The sequence below is a fragment of the Grampus griseus genome (genome assembly GCF_964374135.1).
Source record: "Grampus griseus genome assembly, chromosome: 7".
NCBI classification, from domain to species: Eukaryota; Metazoa; Chordata; class Mammalia; order Artiodactyla; family Delphinidae; genus Grampus; species Grampus griseus.
The window spans coordinates 18,340,927-18,361,134 of record NC_139001.1 but is presented as its reverse complement, the minus strand read 5'-3'; positions in this window follow the sequence as shown (position 1 = coordinate 18,361,134).

Genomic DNA, 20,208 nt, shown 5'->3' with positions numbered 1-20,208 from the left:
AGCTGTTTGGATACATCTGGAATTTGACTCTGACATCTGTACTCTTTGCCCTTCTTAAAACGACAGAAAAAGACAAACTCCATATGTTCTTGGAGGCAATTCCCAGATTCCTGTGTCAAGAGTGGTAAGTAGCAATTTAAAAAACCCAGGCAGGGACTTCCCTGGTGGCGCAGTGGTTAAGAATCCACCTGCCAAAAAAAAAAAAGAATCCACCTGCCAATACAGGGGACATGGGGTTGAGCCCTGGTCTGGGAAGATCCCACATGCTGCAGAGCAACTAAGCCCCTGTGCCCAACTACTGAGCCCGCGTGCTACAACTACTGAAGCCCACACGCAGCAATGAAGGCCCCACACAGCCAAAAATAAATTAATGAATAAATAAATTTAAAATAAATAAATAAAACCCCAGACACACACCAGTCAGAAAGGCCATCATCAAAAGATCTACAAACAATAAATGCTGGAGAGGGTGTGGAGAAAAGGGAACCCTCTTGCACTGTTGGTGGGAATGTAAACTGGTACAGCCACTATGGAAAACAGCATGGAGGTTCCTTAAAAAAAACTAAAAATGGAGCTACCATATGATCCAGCAATCCCACTCGTGGGCATATATCCGGAGAAAACCATAATGCAAAAAGATACATGCACCCCATTGTTCATCGCAGCACTATTTACAATAGCCAGGACATGGAAGCAACCTAAATGTCCATCGATGGAGGAATGGATAAAGAAGATGTGGTATGGGCTTCCCTGGTGGTGCAGTGGTTGAGAGTCCGTCTGCCGATGCAGGGGACACGGGTTCGTGCCCTGGTCTGGGAAGATCCCACATGCCGCGGAGCGGCTGGGCCCATGAGCCATGGCCGCTGAGGCTGCACGTCTGTAGCCTGTGCTCCACAACGGGAGAGGCCACAACAGTGAGAGGCCTGCGTACCACAAAAAAAAAAAAAAAAAAGAAGATGCGGTATATATACAATGGAATATTACGCAGCCACAAAAAGAACGAAATAATGCCACTTGCAGCGACATGGATGGACCTAGAAATTGTCATACTGAGTGAAGTAAGTCAGACAGAGAAAGACAAATATATGATACCACTTTTATGTGGAATCCAAAAAAATGGTAAAAATGAACTTATTTACAAAGCATAAATAGAGTCACAGATGGAGAAAACAAACTTATGGTTACCAAGGGGGAAGGGGGGGAGGGACAAATTGGGAGATTGGGATTGACTTATACACACTACTGTATATAAAATAGGTACCTAAGCAGGACCTACTGTATAACACAGGGAACTCTACTCAATACTCTGTAATGACCTATATGGGAAAAGAATCTAAAAAAGAGTGGATATATGTACATGTATAACTGATTCACTTTGCTGTACAGAAGAAAGTAAAACAACATTGTAAATCAACTATCCTCTACTAAAAATTAGTTTAAAAAGTAAATAAATAAAACCCCAGGCCCCTGCCTAGCCATCGATTCTGATCAGGACTTTGGTGGCCCCTAGGTTCAAAACAGGGGCCAACTACCAGGGTTGTTATCAACATTCCAGGGATTACAGGTCGATGGAGCAATCTGCCGTTTATGTACTGGAGTAGGAATGTCAGGGGAGTGGGGAGTAGTTGGAAAGATCCTGCTGCCCTCAATTCAAAGGAGTAGATATTGCAATGGAGTATTCAGGAATATACACAATAGGTGATGGGTTAAATTCATGGCATTCCCTAACCATTCACTGCAATGCCATTATGTATAAAGTTTCACTGCTGAGCAGAACATGGAGAGAACATTCTTGTTCTCTGAGGAGCCAGAGGCTGGCTGCTGGGGAAGGGACACACTCAAGGACACGGGTAAGGGAGAGGGACTTAAAAATCTTTAACAGGGGTCTTCCCTGGTGGTGCAGTGGTTGAGAGTCCGCCTGCCGATGCAGGGGACACGGCTTCGTGCCCCGGTCCGGGAAGATCCCACATGCCGCGGAGAGGCTGGGCCCGTGAGCCATGGGCGCTGAGCCTGCGCGTCCGGAGCCTGTGCTCCGCAACGGGAGAGGCCACAACAGTGAGAGGCCCGTGTACCGCAAAAAAAAAAAAATCTTTAACATTCTGATCACAAAAAAGAGTACATGTTCACAGCATTGCAAATCAACTATATTTCAATTTTAAAAAAGTGAAAATAAAACTTAATTCAAATAAAAGTGCATTGTCTGATAGTTAAAAAGAGTATATGTTAATGTGAGCAATTCAAATATCAACAAAATGCAAAACTTAGAAAGTGAAACTAAATGTTTGAAAAATGGAACAGCCAGTCTTAAGAAAAACAAAACCAGGAATTCCCTGACGGTCTAGTGGTTAGGACTCCACGCTTTCACTGCCAAGGGGGCAGGTTCAAGCGTGCCAAAACAAAAACAAAACAAACAAAAAACCCCCAAATCCTCTTAAGAGACCAGAAATCTACAGCAGACATTAGTAGGGAAATATAGAAGTGTCCCTGTTCAAATCAGAAGCAAGGTACTGATGAAATATTATCACTGGTAGTCAGTGTGGACCTGCAGTCAGAGCCAGTGTCACAAAAGAAACAATTATATATAGAAAAGCACAGTCTGTCACTATTTGTAGATTATTTGATTAGCAAGAAAATAAACAGACAAGCTGTTAGAACTGGAAGAAGGGGTGGCCTGATTGGAAAAATCATCGGCTTTCCTGTACAGTAATCAACCAGAAAATATAATAGTAAAAAGGTCTTATTTACAAGAACAAGAAATACTATTAAATTCCTAGGAATGAGCACATGCATGACCCAATCTCACTGTAACCAGGGAAATGCAAGTGAAAAATGAGATACCATTTTTGATTTGTCAGATTAGCAAAAATGAAAAAGATTGGTAATATCAAATGTCAGAGAAGGCTTGGAGTAATGGAGTACGCTTTTCTACCCAATTTCTGTGGTGTGAACGTTACCCGTGGCTGATTCTAAGCTACCAACGTGAACTGAATGTGGAGTTGGGAAGGAATGTGGAAAAGTACACCATGGTGTAGATTTCCACCAAACAGATGTAATAGACACAAATAACCTTAGGAACATAGATTTATAGTAAAATAATTAGGAAAGTGATGATTTTTGAGTATTTATTATCTCTGTTTGTAATATAATTTATTTAATTGTAAGTTTAAATAATTTCATTTTTAATGATTGCTGTGTTTCACACTAGGACCACAGAATTCCTGGAAATTTGACAATCAGTTCTTGTGAGCCGGTCCAAGTCGGTTCTACCACACAACTTCACCCACACTCCACACCTTTGTTCCTCAAGTTGTGATTCGTTGACCTGGGAATTTTTCAGAGATTCAGAATCTCAAGGTTTACCCCAGACCTACCGAATCAGAATCTGCATGTTAACAAGATCCCTAGATGATCTGAATTCACATTACAGTTTGAGACACAGTGTTTCAGAGTACCGTATGGCAGTAAAAAACAATGTGAGGTCAATCTTTATGTATTATCATAGGAAAAAGGGCCAAATTTATTGAGTGAAAAAGAAAGTAATTTCCAGAATAATATTTATAGGACAAGAGTATTTTGGTAAAACTCTCACAGTGAGCTAAATTCCTAGATTTTATATAAATATGTATGTAAATTCATGGAAACGGGTTTGGAAGGAAAGTGGTCATCTCTGGATAAGGAAATGGTATTGGGTATGAAGTGAAGAGTCAAGGGGGGACCTCGGCTATCCAAAAAAAAGTCTCTGAGAATCATTCTTGCCCTCAGCCTCCAGAGAAAACCTTCCCTACCAGCCCTTAGTTGGTGTTTACAATGCTACCATTATTCATTTATCTTCTTGGTTTAACAACTATTAAAGTGCAAATGCCTGTGAGTTAACATAGCAGTAGGTTACACATTTCAGTGTGAGTTGATTTGATATGTGGGTCCTTTCTGATCCATCAGTTTATGAGAGAAGGTTCCTAAGTAGTAATTTGTCACATAATGCATTTGGGATACAGAAGACCAAAGCAAAGCTGTAAGGAAGAGAAGGCATGTGGAGTGTGTGGTGTGTGTGTGTGTGTGTGTCCTGCCCTGTCTGCTAAAATGGATGCAGTGAGGAGCTGAATCAGATGATCTTGATTTCCTGATGCCAAGATAGCCCTGGGTATCTCATTGCTGGTAGATATCTTGGTTGTTTCAATAAGTAAATAATTTGCTTCTGGGTAGAATGATAGGCTCTTGCATAACACGGTACAATTTGTTCTCTTACGTTGTTGTTGGAAGGGCACTTTAGTTTCCAACACGTGTCTTCTGCTCAAGTCCTATTTTCCAAGTAAGACTCAGCTGAGTGAGAACTGCAAATCCCAGGATGCCTTGAGATAAGTAGCTCAGGCAATATTATAATTTTCAACCAATCATTTTCTAGGAGGGAGGTTTGAAAAGCATTTTATATAGTTACAAAGAATGAAGTGCCTCTACAGGTACCATTTCCAAGATATATTACTAAGTGAGAAGACAAGGTGGTGCAGAATAGCTGTTATGGCATGCTGTCATTCGTGAGTATAAATACACAGATACACACATATTCTTATGTGTTTAATGTACGTCAGGAGCCACAAAAAAATGGTAACTGACTCTGGAAAGGAGAACCGGGGTAGCTGAGGGCTGGGGAGGTGGGTAGAAGAAACACTTTCTTTATCCTATAAAAAGGGTTCCTAGGAATCCTTTTGCACTTTTTGAATTTTTTTCCTATGTGTGTACATAGAAAAACTTTAAAAAACTAAACTAAAAAGTAACAGGTGGAAAGATGATCTTTAAATACTTTCTGTGACCATAATTTTTGTTTTCTTCTGTACCCTGAGTTGGTAAGCATTTGTTGGTTAGCATTTAACCCTAAAGCCTTCAGTTTAGAAATACCTACTCAGGGGGTTCCCAGGAACTGAGATCCCACAAGCGTGCGGCATGGCCAAAAATAAAAAATAAAAAACCCCACTTAAAGCTGTATTATCATTATCGGGACTTCCCTGGTAGTCCAGTGGTTAAGACTCCGTGCTCCCAATGCAGGGGGCCTGGGTTTGATCCCTGGTCAGGGAACTAGATCCCACATGCCACAACTGAGATCCAGCGCAGACAAATAAAGAAATTTTTTTTAAAAGTTACATTGTTTATTTAAAAAAATCCATATTATCCTCTGATATAGAAATTGTGTCGTTTGTGTTGGATGGAATGTTTCTTTTGATATTGATATTTTAAACAAAAAGTAAACTGCGAACGAGGTAGGGAAACCCTCAGAAAAGGGTACCCAACTCTATTACTTCCTCACCTACACAAGAACTGCAAAGTAGTGATCCTACCTCTTCCCCGTTCCTCACTCTTCTCGTCTCCACTCCCCTCCGACCCATCATAACTCATGTGTTCCATCTGTAATCACTCGTTTGCACACACGTCCGTGTTCCTTGCTTGCTCTAGGTCTGCTTACTTGTCTGGCGAAAACCCAAACGCTGACAGCAACCAGTTCCCCATGCCTCATGTCTGCACCTGGCCCATAGTAGATATACAATGAATATTTATTGAATGGATGAAATTTCTTAAAGTGATTGTTATTTGTGAGAAATGGCCCTCGTAGAATACTCCCCAGCAATAAAAAGGAACAAACTATTGATAACCGTAGCAACTTGGATGGATCTCATAGGCATTATGCTAAGTGAAGAAAATGACAAAATTATAGACATGGAGATCAGAGGAGTGGTTGCCAAAGGCCAGGGAAGGTGGGGGAAGGGATGGGTGTGACTCTAAAAGAGCGACGCAGGGAACATCTTTATAGTGGTGGAATGGTTCTGTATCTTGATTTTTTTAAAAACTCTTTTTAGATCAGACTATTTTTTACAAATATTTATTTATTTATTTGGTTGCACTGGGTCTCAGTTGAGGCAGGCGGGCTCCTTAGTTGCGGCATGTGAACTCTTAGTTGCGGCATGCACACGGGATCTAGTTCCCTGAGCAGGGATCGAACCCAGGCCCTGTGCATTGGGAGTGCGGAATCTTAACCACTGCGCCACCGGGGAAGTCCCTGTATCTTGATTATAATAGTGGTTGCGTGCCTACACATGTGATAAAGTTAGGGATGCCTGTTAAAATACAGGACACCCAAGTAAGTTTGAATTTCAGATAAACAAAGGATAATTTCTTAATATAAGTGTGTCCCAAATATTGCATGGGATATATTTACACTAAAAATAAAATTTAACTGAGTGTTCTTTATTTTATTTTTATTTATTTATTTTTGCGGTACACGGGCCTCTCACTGTTGTGGCCTCTCCCGTTGCGGAGCACAGGCTCCGGACACGCAGGCTCAGTGGCCATGGCTCATGGGCCTAGCCGCTCCATGGCATGTGGGATCTTCCCAGACCGGGACACAAACCCGTGTCCCCTGCATCAGCAGGCAGACTCTCAACCACTGCGCCACCAGGGAAGCCCTGTCCTTTATTTTTATTTGCTAAGTCTGACAATCCTGGATAACATGGCATAGAACTGTTCACACACATTTCACCAATGTCACTGGCCTGGTTGTGATACTGTACTGTAGTTGTGTAAGATGTAACCATTGGGGGAAACCAGGTGAAGGGTACACAGGACCTCTCTGTACTATTTTTGCAACCTCCTGTGAATGTATAATTATTTCAAGATAAAAGGTTTTTTTTTTTAAAGGCCCTCAAAAGAAAACCAACTGTTCCTGTGATAAAAACAAAGAGATATAGGGAAGTGCTGGTTATTAACCTTGGGAGTTTTATGCAGCATTGTAAAACCAGCATGTCACATAGGTCTTAAGAGGTTTCCCTCTCAAATGTCAATGACCTTGTGTAGTTATTGACAGTATAACAAAGTGGTTAAGCACGCGGGCTCAGGAGCAGACACCCCTGGGTTTAAGTTCTAGCTCCTTCATTGACTGGCCATTTGCAGTGCTGTGATGGAGCCAGCTCACACTCTCACCCCTTCCAACTCCACATTCAGTGACTTCAGGCTGGTGGCTTGAGACCGGCCTGGGAGTATTTACACCACTGCAATTGGCACATCCTACAAATCAGGGCTTTGTTCTTTTCCTCCAGAGAGCTGACTGTTAAACATTTACCGTCATAACACAGATATTGAGCCTCAGTTTCCTCATCTGTAAAATGGGGGAAGATAACAGTAATAACCTTATAATGCTAGGAGAATTAAATGACATAATGCATGTGAAATGCTTATCATTGTTTGTCAAATAATAAATGATCAGTAAATGTTAGCTATGATTACACACTACTATATAGAAAATAGGTAAACAACAAGGACCTAGTGTATAGCACAGGGAACTATATTCAATATTTTGTAATAACCTATAATGGAAAAGAATCTGAGAAAGAATATATATATATATCTGAATCCCTTTGCTGTACACCTGAAACTTAACACAACATAGTAAATTAACTATACTTCAATTAAAAAAAAAAGGTTAAGAAAAAGCTGTTATCATCTCTCAATCTTATCTCTCATACTAAACTGTGAGCAACTTGAGGGCAGGTTTATGCCTTACTTTGATACCTTTAGTGATTGGCACAGGGCCCGAAACACACTGAGTGCTAAACATATGTTTAGGAAATTAATGAATAAACCACAAATAGTAGTGACTTGAGGGGCTACACCTCCAGAAAAGGCACATTTCATCAGAGGCGTTTTAGGGCACACTCCTTGATCTTTAATCTTGGAGGTTTCAGGCCCTGTAGCAGGCAGCTGGGGAGTTCTGGGGAGCACTCACACCCACAAGGCTAGTGGCTGCCCTTGCAGGCGTGGCCCTGACCCCCTAATGTGCCCCTGCAAAGCCGGATCATGCCCCCAGGTGGCAGGGAAAGACCCTCACCTCAACTTCTAGGAGCCAAGATGGGGCATTTCTGTCTCCGAACCTCCCTGACTAGAGGTCATTTAATCCTCGCTGGATTTGGCCTGTTTATTTTGGTGAACAGGGCTGTTTACTTTCAGTTCGTATTTCTAGGGGTGCCTGCTCATTTTTCTTCCCTATTATGTACTCTTTGCAAGCACTTGGGTTTGAGTAAATATGTCTATAAAGATCCAGGGACTGGCTTATTCTTTGTCTGGTATTTTAATGGCCTTTAAACAGTGTCTGCTCAGGTAAGCGTTTTATAGATGAATCGAAAAGTTAAGAGAATTCTGTTCTCAGTGGCTACTGACTCCTTCCAAGCTGACGGCTGGCCACCAGCAGCCTCTGAATCACGGCTTTTCATTAGTAATAAAGTATCAAAAGCCGACACCCATCTCTGGACAGAGAAACCGACCAACCCTGGGCAGCCAGATACGGGACCTGGGGACTCTGGTAGGTATTTCCACTCCAGGGCAGTGTTTAGGATAAGAAGACCTAGAGTGCTTTTTAAAGTGCAGATTTCACAAGCCCCACACTTGAAAATTCTTCTTCGGAAGATTTGCACGAAGGCCCAGGGGATGCGCATTTTTAACCGGCTGCAAATAATTCTATCTTTAGACCATTCTGAGAAACACTAGTCTAGATTCCCCAAACCACGAGTGCCAATGGGTGGGCTGCCCTGGAGCTCAGTGCCCTGTTGTGGGGTGACACGGAGAGAAGCTAGGGAACTAGATTGGGCTGTTTGGAGCATTTCCTCTTTTTTTTTTTTTTTTTTTGGCCTCGCTGTGTAGCTTTCAGGACCTTAGTTCCCCAACCTCTCAGCAGTGAGAGTGCGGAGTCCTAACCACTGGATAGCCAGGGAATTCCCTGTCTGGAGTATTTCCATCACCGCTTAGCACACTGTTCTGCCAAAGTTAACCAAGAGGATGATGAGTATGTTCTGGTGAGCCCCTTGCTCAGGGTCTAATTTCTCAGCAACTTGAGGACAGGGACGAAGTCTTGTTCACCTTTTTATCCCCCGAGTCCCCGAGACAGTGCATGGCTCACAGCTTGGCGCTCTACACTGTCTGGGACATTCCCACAGGAGAATACGGGCCTAGAATGCAGCCCTGGTTATCTCAGGGTAGCCTGGGAGCCAGTTGTTGGGAACGGACGCGGCGGAGAGGTTGAGCGCCATGGTCACCCGCTGGCCGCCTCCTCCCAAGCTGAGGCCGGGTCTGTCAGAGGCTGAATGGACACCACCATCTCCTCCCCCTGCCTTGGCCCCTTTGCTCTGAACTGCAGGGTCCTGGTCTATCCCACAGGGCCCATTATGATATCATCAATGCAATTTGAAACAGTAAGGTCCTCACAGCACCCAAGGGTCAGTCTAGCGTACTGTGGCCAAGGGTCTAAATGATGACCCTTGACCTGGGGAAGGCTGTCCTGTATTCCAGGAGGCTACAGCGGTCTATTTCCCCTGCTCAGACTGTGAGCTCCAGTAGGCACAGCCCTCGTTGGCTTTGTTCATGCTGAGTCCTTAGTGTCTAGCACAGTGCCTGACATGTAGTAAGTGCTCAAAGATTCTTTTGGGTGCACGAGTACATGAATGAGAGGCTTGGCTGGCTCCAGCCATCCATTCATTTATTCATTTGACAAATATGTTTTGTGCACCTGTTGCAGGTCAGGCTCTTGTCGATCTGAATAAAACTCCTTTTCTGTCCCGAGGAGCTCCCAGCCTGGTGGTGGGATGCCAGAGACACATCCTTTGTGTAATGCTCCCTGACAAGGGCTCTATCCGAGGTCTAACGGAGATGGGGTTGCAGGGAGGAGCGCACGGTGGCAACGACAGGCTCTTAAGCCAGAGAAATGGTACGTGGTCTGGCAGGATTTCCCCGGCCTGGGTAAGTGAGCCCCATTGGCCCCAGGGCTCTGCCTGTGCGGACAACCAGGCTGCTTGTTTCTGCTACTACTGCAGCAGGGTGCATCTATAGAAGCAATCTATAGCACACCATTTACAGCCATAACGAAAACACAAAAATCAATCCCCAGCACTCACTCCCATCAACAAACGTGCTTGCAGAGCCTCGTGAGTGTGGCGCACAGCTTTAAGGTGCCACGGGAGATACAGGGATGAAAAAGTGAGGACTCTGACCCAGGGGACTTTGAATCTCCCTGGGGAGACAGGACACATGGAAATGAGACGATCAGTCACAGAGAGCGAAAGAGGGTGTGCCAAGTAGTGAATGCAGGTTCTGGAACTGCACTGCCCAATACGCCAGCCACCAGCCACCTGAGCAGCTTGAAATGTGGTTAGTCCGAATTGAGAGGTGCTGTACGTATAAAATAATGTATACATCAGATTATGACAAAATATTCATATATCTCAATTTTTGACCATTGCTTACATGTTGAAATAATAATATTTTGGATACATTGGGTTAACTATATTATTGATCTCACCTGTTTCTTTTACCGTTTTAAAAGGTGGCTACTAGAACATTTGAAATGACATATGTGGCTCCCGGTTACATTTCTGTTGGACAGCACTGGTCTAGGAGTTGAGGGGACCCAGCGAGGGCCCAATAGCCTGTGCTACTACAGTTGGGAAGAATTCTGAGGAAATGGAACAATTAGGAGAAAGCAACAGAATACTGAGGAAGGGTGTGGAAAGACATTTGAGAAGTTTGATCATGAAGGGGAGGGGAGATGGCAGCTCAAGGAGGCAACAGAGTCCCAGGAACCATGTACACATCACCGACCCAGCCCTTCCTCCCGTTCCTGACATCTTCCAAAAACATGGTGGTACCTCCAGTCACCCTCCCATGCAATGACTCTGGAGGAAGGCTCCTTCCTCTCAGTCCTGGACAATGGGGAGTTGGCCTGTGAGCTGGGGTTAGATGCTAAGTATTGGCTGATTCGATCCCGGGGAAAGGGAAGTGGTGGGGGAAGGGAAGGGAGCTCAGGGACCCCCGTGCTGGTGGAGCTAGGAGTTCGGTCAGTGTTTGAAATGGGGAGGACTTCTCAGAGGAGCAGAGTGGGAGGGGGAAGTCAGCCCTGAAAGCCGGCCAGACAAATCATCCACTGTGGACACGTCTCATCAGGAGACATCAGGCAGCCTGGATCTGACGTTCCTGCCTCTGCCCTCCCACTCAGCCACACGGAGACACCGTAAACACTCAGATACAAGGATTAACTCTGCATGTGGCGTCTGGGACACTGTGAACAACTCTCGGCAGCTGTGTTTTTGTCTGTGTTAAAATTGATCTTTCTAACCCCCAGCACCTAGGATGTGGGGCCTGGTACACAGCCAGTGTTCAATAAATATCGATGGATGGAGGAAGGAAGGAAGGAAGGAAGAGAGGGAGGGAGGGTGAACAAAATACAAATCTGTCACAGCCCAGAAGTAGATACTTGGAAGGGGCTACACTTGTTCTATGCTAGAGTTTTGGATGTGGGCAGCAAGAGGGGTCTCTCACAGGCCAGATCCCATAGTGTCCAGGTCAGAGGAGAACCGATGCCCAGCACACAGCTTTCCACCACCCAACCTCCCAGCCGCAAGGCCCTGGGCCCACAAGCTTTGAGAGACAGTGTATGTCCAGGCTGTAGCCTTCCTGGGTTAAAGCTCTGCTCCTAGTCTCGTATCCTATTAAGTACTTTTTAAAAGTCTCTTACGGCCTCTGTAAAAGGAAAGATGATGTGAAGAATTCCAGGAGGGTTGGATGAGCCTGTACCGGGCTGGGGGTGGCTGAGTTAGTTCCTGGACCAGCAAAGGAAGGACTCCCGAAGCACACCAGAAGCCTGCAGTTTTCCGATATGGCCACTGGAGGGCACTTCAACCATGTAATACCAGTTCTCCTCCACCTCTCTCGTCCTTGGAGAGCCCAGATTTCAACAAAAGTTTAAAAATCATCACAGTAATGATAGCTGTCCTGGTTGAATATCCAATAAGGGGCTAAACGCCTTAAACATATATCATCTCATTTAATATCCACTACAATTGTGAATTATTTTAGCTATTTAGGAAAAACTGAGGCTTAAAGGAGCCGAAGAATTTACTAAAAACCCCCTAGCTAAATACAATTTGGGAGTAAGAACCTGTACCCAAGGCCTTGGGCACCGACCATAAACAATGAATACACAAGAAGCTGAAAAGGAGACTGGATAGAAGCAGAGAGTCTGCTACACAAATATCGTTACTGAACAATTTACACATATATGAAATTGGAAGACCGCTTACAGATAATTTGTACGTTTCATACACTAAGGCTTCTTTTCCCCCCTGAAATGATGTAATTAAATAAATGAAGTGTTTCACAATTCATGGTGTCTTAACTTGGAGGAAATAAAGTCATTGTAATACAAGGCAGGAAAAGATATTTTCGTTTAACACTTAAATAGCACTTACCATGTACCCAGAACTGTTCTCAGCACTTTATGTAAAGTAACTCAATCCTCGTAGCCACCCTCGGAGGGATGCACTATTATGATCCCCATTTACAGATGAGCAAATGGAGACTTGGAGAGGGAAGCAAACTGCTCAAGGTCACATGGCTGGTGTGAGGCAGACCTGGGATTAGGGGCCCAGGCAATCTGTGGAATTTGGGAAACCGGGCTTAAGCTGGCCCTTGAGAGGGAAGAGGGTAAGAGTTTCATAGGAAGAAGTGCACTGTGGAGATGAGGGTATTCCAGGCAGAGGGAATTAGCATGGGCAAAGGCTCTGAGGAGGTGGGAAAAGACGAGGTGAGGAATCAGGGTCGTGTCAGGCCTGGGCTATGGAATCCACATGGCAGAGACTTGCGCAGCCAGAGCTCCCTGGGGCCTCCTAGGGGTGGGGAAAAGAAGAGGGGAACAGCAGGAGTGCCCGGGATGGGGCTAGGTGGGGCGGTGCTCCAGTGCAGGGAAGAGCTGAGGCCACCCTGCCTCCACCCCGCCCCTCTCCAGGGACCGGCAGTTTGGGAAGTGCAGTGTGTGCTCAGGAAACAGTCAGATTGCATTACAGGGAAGATTAAAGGAGCTAAATTGGGCCTGGGGCTGGGGGAGGTGTGCGAGAAGGGAGCAGCATAGGGCCAGTAGCCGGACGACCAGGAGAGGCTGCCGGGAGCTAGGGGTGGGGGCGGGGATCCCACATCGGGCAGGAAGCCCTCCTGACCCCAGTAAGGCTGGAATGTGGGGTCACGAAGCAAGGGCATCCTCACTTAGAGGGAGCTGGGGGACGGATGGGGGCAGAGACCCAGCAAACCCGGCTGGGGGTTGGGGGGCAGGGACCCTGGGGGAGGTGGAGACAGACCTGGAGGGGGAGGGGGAGGGGAAGAGGAGTGACCTGGAGAGGAGGGGAAGCTGTGGGCAGAGACTCAGCCGGAGCCCCGTCCGGAGAGGGTGTCTGGCACTCCAGACCCGTCCAGGCTGGGGAGTGGGGACACAGGCTGCCAGTCGGGTGTTGATAGGGAGCCCGTTGCACTACACTGAGAAGCCGCTGGAAGTGGCCTGGGGCCCTGGAGCACCCTCCTGCTGTCCCAGCTCCCCCTTCCCAATCCCCTCCCCCAGCCTGAGTGGCAGCGCCGGCTGTGGCCCCTCCCAGCCCCCAGGGCAGGTGGTCAGTGGTCTATTCTGGTACCCAGGATGGCTGGGGAGCCTGGGGAAAGGCAGAGGGAGAGCCTGGCCCATCTTTTTGAGGCTGGATGGGGAGAGGGCAATGGGGGGGGGGCTCTCTGGGACAGTTGGGGGGTAGAGTTCTGAGCACTGTGGGTGGGGAAACAAAAACTCCAGTGCTCTCCGTTTTCAACAAATTGTATCTCTCAGGACCTTTAAAATTGGGAAGAGGAGTGTATCTGGGATGTCTTTAGGCTCTGGGGCCTGGGAGCTGGGCAGTGGGAATCCCCAGCAGCTGACAGTAGACCCCAGAGTTTCTTTAGAACCTTGAGGCCACAGGACCAAGCCCAGCCCCCAGTCCCAGTCTTCCAGGCAGCCTCTCCAGGACAGAATTGTGGGTACTGTTGCCTAAGGCCTCCTCCCAGGCCTGTTGGGGGCAGTCTGGGGCCAGGGTGCCCTGAAGGGAGCCTCTCCAGCCCGAGGGGGAGCCCCAGTGCCTGACTGGCCTGAGGGTGGCACAGGGCAGAGTGGCCCCAATATTCCCCAGACAGGAAATCTTCAGTGCCCCCCAGCTCCTGTGGGATGAAGGCCAGAGTCCTCTGCTGCTGGTCCCTAACTCCCTAAAACCTGCCCTTTCCAAGCCCAGCCCCCTCTCTGGAGGGCAGTGGAGTTGGGGAGAGGAGCTGGGCAGAATGTCAGGAGGGATTTGTCCACTACTGGACAAAAGACTTTTCAGTGGAGATTCCCAGGTAAGGCCAAGTTAAAAGGGGAAGGACCTAGAGCTGAGCCTGCCAAGTCAGTCTATGGCAAGGACTTAGCGACCACGCAGAGAAATGAGCTGGGTTTCTAGGAGCCATGGACTAAGGCTCAAAACCAGACTTTGTTTTTACTTGCTGTGCCACCTTAGGGAACTTACCTAACCTCTCTGAGCCTAGTATCCATAACTGTAAAATGAGGTGAATAGTTACTTCCCAGTGTTGTGAAGATCAGAGATGCAGTGATTTTATATGGCAGGTGTCCAGAAGACCATGCCTAGTATACGGTAAGTGGTAGCTACGTTATTATCAGAGGCAGCACAGCCTGTGATAGAGAGATTTGGAGTCGGGCAGTCTTGGCTGTGAATCTTGGCCCCCTACGTGCTGTCCTAAAGCAAGGACTCAAGCTAGTTCCTGGACCTCTATGACCTCTATGAAACAGTTTCCTTATCGGTCCAAAGGGGATAAAATATTTTAGTAATGGCTGGCACCTACTGAACGCTCACTGTGTGCCAGGCACTGTGCTAAGTGCTTTACGGACAATTTCTCATTTAATCTTCCTCAAATCCTATGCTGCTTTATCATTTTACAGATGAGGAAACCGAGGCTCAGAGGGGTGAAGCAACTCACTGAAGAGTGGTAGATCCTTGAACGCGGGCAGCAGCCCAGCAGCTGCTCCCCAAACTCCTCCCCTTGTCCCTACGTCCACAGAGTCAAATGGAACTTAGGCCATTGACTGTCTATCTGGACAGGTGTGAGAGGGTAGATGAGTGGGGCTATAAAAACACTGAGAGACCAAGAATGGGTGTCTTCTGGAACCCAAGACTCAACTTTCATTGTGTATTCGGATGATTCAGAGAATGAGCATTTGAGCCAGCAGTAAGAACAGCTCAGGGTGCTGTAATGGGCTGTGGTCTGGAGTGGCAGAGAAGACCCCGGGGTCTGAGTGGACTCCAAGCTGACTGTGACTCAGTTGGCTGGAGGAAGAGGCGGTTGAGCCTATAAGGCTATAGATAGCAACTGTGCATAGCGGCCCTGTGAGGTCATTGCCAGCCTGCTCAGCCCCTGTTTAAAGCACTCTACAGCCTCAGAGGATGTAGAAAACCTGGAAAGCACCCAAGACAGCAGGGATATGACCAAACTGGAGGGGCTGAAACCAAAAAAAGCCTATGAAGAAAGATGAAAGGAATGGGGATAAAGCAGGGAGAAGAGAGGGCTGAGTGATGGCACTAAGAACCTGGCAGAGAATTCCAGGGAAGAAAGGAAGCTGCTTTTCTCTATCTGGGCTAAGGTCTAAGAAAGAAAGAAGGGGCTTACATTTCAGCAGAGGGATTAGAGTTAAGCCTTGAGTGACTCTCTAGGGTGTGAGTCTGTGGGTAGGTAGAGAAGCCCATGAAATCCCCTTCCACGGAGGATGGAGCAGGGCTCAGTGCCACCCTACACCTTCTCAGCTGCTCTCAGCTCACCCTGACACCTTCCCACTCCAATTCTCACACCCCTGCCCCTCTTCCACCCAGATATACCCTAGTCTGGTCAAAGAGAGTTTTCTCTTGTTCTTCTTGGGGGTTTCAGCTGAGGGGAGTGTGCGTGTTTGTGCTGGGGAGAGAGGGCTCCCCTGCCTCTTCAGGAAATGGCTCAGGACTGGGGGGATTTGGAGAAGTTCAAGGGTATCCTCCACAGATAGCTGGGGATCGTGGGGAGGTGGCTGGATGTGGTGGGGGGAGAGATGTGCGGGGACAACTGAGACTCCAAGAGCCCAGGAGGGGGTGGGGGGCTGCATCCATTTTGTTGGGCAGGACCAAACGCTCACACAGTCAGGATGGGAGCCAGGGGAGAGGGAGGAGGAGAGGCCGGGCAGTCAGGGGCAACCTGGGGGGAGGGAGAACGTGTGTCCATTTCTGCTGGCAGGTGTAGCCACGTCTCATCAACGCATGGTGGGACTGGGTCTGTTCTGGGGATGCGCCAGTGTCTGGGTTTGGCTTGATGATGAGTCTATCTGAGCAAAAAGGCTTCAGAGAAGGCAGCCCAGGGAGGCAACTTTTCAGAAGAAAGGGTCTCTCTCATTCCTCTTTTGGGGGTCAGAATGGTGGGGGGGATGTCCAGGATATTTCATTTTAAGCAAGGAGAAACTGAAACCCAGAGAGGGGATGCAGCCAGTCCAAGGTCACTCAGCTTATCCAGGGCTGCCCAGGACTCCGGCCTCCTGACTCCCGGCCATCTGCTGCTCCCAATGCACCAGGATGCCTTCCTGGGGACCTTCCCTTCGTGCTAGCAAAGCCCCCTCCTCTGCCGTCTCCATCCTCCCCGCCTCAAACCTCTTACTGATTCAAATAACACCTGAAATTTACAGGATGCTCAGAGTCCAAAGAGCACTTTCATCTCCACCGTCTCGTTAGCTCCTCCCCTTGAGGCTCAGCTTCCCCCCACCTCCTTCTCCCCAGTCTGCAAGGCATCCTATTTGGTAGAATTTGGGAGCTGGGAGGAGGTGAGATTAGCCTCAGACTTCTCCTACTTTGGCAGAAAACCTGCAGCGCTCCATGTCTGTAAAAGGAGTGTGGGGCTGGAGAGTGTTGGAACCGGGCTGCGGAGCCTCCCCAGAGAAGGAGCTAGGTCAGGGGGGTGGGGTGCCGTGAAGGAAGGGGCCCAGGAGAGGGTCTGGGGTCGGGAGGTGGAGAAAATTGGGAGAGGGAGGCTAGGAGGCCTTAAGCCAATGAGATGTGGATGGTGGCAGATGAGAGGGGGTGGATTGCGGGCTGAGCGTGCGGCAGGGGGGTCAGTGCAGCGCGGGGGAGATGAGATTCAGGGAGAATCCTGACGCCACCCTTCCAGCTGGGCCCCCCAACTCAACCTCCCCCTGGTGATATCAGGAAGGAACAATTGCCTCTGGACATTCCTTCCCTTTTACAGTCACTCCAGGCTCCTCAGCCGCCTGTGGAGCTGAGAGGAAGATGGGGGTGGGGCGGGCAGCATGGAAGGGGACCGTCAGGGGGAGGGGCTCTGGGAGCACTGAGGCAGGGAGTGTTCATCCAGGGACCCCTCCATGTCCCACCCCCTGAGCCCAAAGACTCAGGATGTCAGAAGCTGTGAGGACTCCGGAGATGACCCAGCCTGATCCCTTTTCACATCTAAGCATGACAGGGCCAGAGAGGAAACAGGAATTGCCCAGGTAGTTCAGATGGTTAGTTGGTGAACTTCCAGGATAAGCACCCACATCTTAGCCTCTGGCTGACCACCCCACCTCCACACCCCCTTGCCTGGGCCTCCTACCTCCCCACAAAGTGCTAAAGTTGAGGCAAGAGCCAGGTCTCAGAGTTCATACTTGCTACACTGTCCCCAAGGCTCTCACGCAATGGCTGTCTCCTGGCCCAGCCCATCTTGGGATGGAAGCATGAGGATGCTGGGAAACAGAAAGAGGAGGAGGATGGGCCCTGGACAAAGGGACAAAGGCAACCCTGGAGGTGGGGGTCGGTCAGTGGAAGGAGGGTGCACCGTGGGGGGGCATCAGCACCCATCTCACATCTGGGATCCTGGAGTAGACCGGGGTGGATGAGATACTCCCTGACAGGGCCAGGTGGAAAAGTTACTTCTGGTTCTCTCCTTTTTGACCTCTTTCAGTTTTTTCCTCGATCCAAATGCCCTGTGCTGGCCAAGTCAGTGTCCCCATCCCAGCGATCTATCCATAACAGCCACCTGCCCCCTATCCATGCCATCTATGGGGTCTGGGAGGTCCTTTGGGTAGCCAGAGCCCTTGTCTTCTAGGGAGCCCTCTGTGAGGTTCAGTGATCTGCCCAGGCCTCCACAGCCCTCTAGTCACTGAGCTTAGGGGAAGGCAAGGGAGAGCTTGGCAGTGTCACCCAGCAGAAAAGAGGCTGTGTGGCTGAAGTGGGGTGAACCCAAAGGAGAGGTGAGTGAGCTGAGGTTGGCAAGATGGGCAGGGCTAGTTCTGTGGGGCCTTGGAGGCTATGATGAGTTTGGGTTTTGCTGGTTCATTAGTTCAGGGAAGGGAGAGAAATTGGGAATGGTGAAACAGGCAAAGTCTCCAAAAGGCGTGAGCACTGCCCCCAAATATTTGAAGACTGGATCTCTGAAAGCGGTTTCTTCTTGCTCTGTTTGGCTCCCAGGGTGGAATAATAGGCATAGCAGAGACGTCTCCTGGGTTCAAATATAAGGAAATGTTTTCTAACAGCCAAGCTGTCCGCTATCCCATAACAGAGGCTTGTTAGGTACCCAATACTCTTTGTGGAATGGAATGGGCTGCCTGGAGTTCCCAGGCAGTAGAGGGGTTCAAACTAGAGCAGTGCTTGCTGGAGTCACAGTAGAAACTAGTTAAGCCTTAACTGAGAAGTGGGGGTGTGGGATTGGTCAACCTCATGACCTATGAAGTTACCTCCAACCTTAAGTTTCCAAGATTCTCCAAGGTCAGCGTAATCTGGGAAGATTTCAAGCAAACAACAAGACTGCCTTCCTTCTGTAATTGATTTAACAAAATATATTGGTAACACCCATTGTACAAGGGACCGTACCATGTACACACATTTATAAATTGTCCCCTTTTCCCGGCAAACCCTGAATGAAATGGTTTGTCTTGGTGGACCTTCCCATTCCCAATATTATTTAGCTCAGGTGAGAGGTGTGACCATAAAATAATGTGAGTGCTACTTTTTTTTTTTTTAGACACCTTACCAAAATTTATATGTTCAAAAGTTTGTCCCAAGGATGTTCATATCAGCATTGTTTATAATAACAAAAGACTGGAAAAAATATAAATGTCTCTGAATAAAAAATTGGCCAATTGGCCAAATAAATTATGGTAAATCCATTCAGTGAAATACAAATGAGGAGGGACTTCCCTGGCGGTCCAGTGGTTAAGACTTCACACTTCCACTGCAGGGGCCATGGGTTCCATCCCCGGTCAGGGAATTAAGATCCTGCATGCTATGCGGCATGGCCAAAAAAAAAAAAAAAAAGGAAAATAAATACAAATGAGGATATTAAGAATGACTCAATACCTCCCAATAAGGATAAAAGTAGGACAAGACAGCTCTCTTGGTGAATTCTACCAAACATTTCAGAATTAACACCAACCCTTCTCAAACTCTTCTAAACATTTGAAAAGGAAGGAATATTTCTTAACTCATTCTATGAGGTCAGCATTAGCCTGATACCAAAGCCAGACAAAGACATACAAGAAAATAAACTACAAATCTATATTCCTTATAAATATTGATGTTAAAATTCTCAACAAAATATTAGCAAACCAAATTCAACAGCATATTAAAAGGATTATACACATGATGACATGGGATTTTTTTCCTGGAATGCAGGGATGGTTCAACATATGACAACCAATCAGTATAATATACCACATTAATGGAATAAAGGGAAAACCCCTCATGATGAACTTCATTTACAATAGCAACAAAAAGAATAAAATACTTATAAATAAACATAACCAAGGAGACATAAGATTTGTACATTGAAAGCTACAAAATATTACTGAAATAAAGAAGACACAAAAAAATTGAAAGGCATCCAGTATTCACTGATTGGAAGACTTAATATTGTTAAGCTGTTAATAATACGCAAAGTGATCTGCAGATTCAATGCAATCCCTATCAAAACCCCACCAATGTTTTTTGAAGAAATAGAAAAATTCCTTCTATCTAAAACTCATATGGAATCTCAAGGGACCCTACATAGCCAAAACATCTTGAAAAAGAACAAAGTTGGAGGATTCACACTTCCTGATTCCAAAACTTACTACAAAGCTAGAGTAATCAAAACAGTGTGGTACTGGTGTGAGGACAGATATATAGGTCAATGGAATAGAATAGAGAGCCCAGAAAAAAATCTTCACATATATGGCTAAATTGTTTTCAACAAGGGGAAAAGGACAGCCTTTTCCACAAATGGTGTTGGGAAAACTAGATATTCACATGCAAAAGAATGAAGTTGGACCCTTACCTTATACTATATATGAAAATTAATTCATAA